Raw genomic sequence first — 902 nt, forward strand, 5'->3', positions numbered from 1 at the left:
TCATTATTCAAATAATCATTAAGCGAATGTAACAAAACCATATTTAACTTTTGAAAAAAAAAATGCATTTGCACCTCAACAGTGATATATTCTATCAATTGAGTGAAAGGTTCACCTTTGCTCATACTAAAGTACATTCCAGACAGACTTGCTTTCTGAGGGAGTTATAACACTGCACTGTCTAGAATGTGCAGAAGAGGCAGCATGATGGTTCTTCAACCAGGTCCTAGTGTCATGATTTTACTAAAGTTCAGACCCAAAAGCAGAAGACCAAACAGGGAGACCAGGAAAGAGCTTTAACAGGTTTATTAGGAGATTGTAAAGAATCCAGTGTTGCTATGAACACTGCTCAACCGGAACAGGTCAGGGGAAGACACTGCGGTTATGTGTACTGCATGTAAGAATTTCACTCTCACATTTGTGGTCATTTTCAAACCATTGCATTTATTTAAAATTCCAAGAATACAGATTCAGTCTGAACAATTCAAATCATAAATAGACTGTATATATACAGTCATATATACATTGCCTTGCGAAAGTATTCAGCCCCAGTAAACTTTTAAACCTTTAGCCAAATTTCAGGTTTCAGATATAAAGATATAAAATTGTACTGTTTTTGTGAAGAATCAACAAGTGGGACAGAATCATGAAATGGAATGCAACTTATTGGATATATTAAACTTTTTTAACAAAGAACTGAAAAACTAAGTATGCAAAATTATTCTGCCCCCTTCAGTTGATATTTTGTAGTACCACTTTTTTACTGCAATTACAGCTGCAAGTCTCTTGGGGTATGTCTCTATCAGTTTAGCCCATTCTTCCCGCAAAACAGCAGAAGCTCAGTGAGTTTGGATGGAGAGTTAACAGCAGCTTTTAGTTCTTTTATCACAGCTCCTCGATTA

The sequence above is a fragment of the Cyprinodon variegatus genome, unplaced genomic scaffold (assembly GCF_000732505.1).
Source record: "Cyprinodon variegatus isolate N-32 unplaced genomic scaffold, C_variegatus-1.0 Scaffold110, whole genome shotgun sequence".
In the NCBI taxonomy this organism is placed as follows: domain Eukaryota; kingdom Metazoa; phylum Chordata; class Actinopteri; order Cyprinodontiformes; family Cyprinodontidae; genus Cyprinodon; species Cyprinodon variegatus.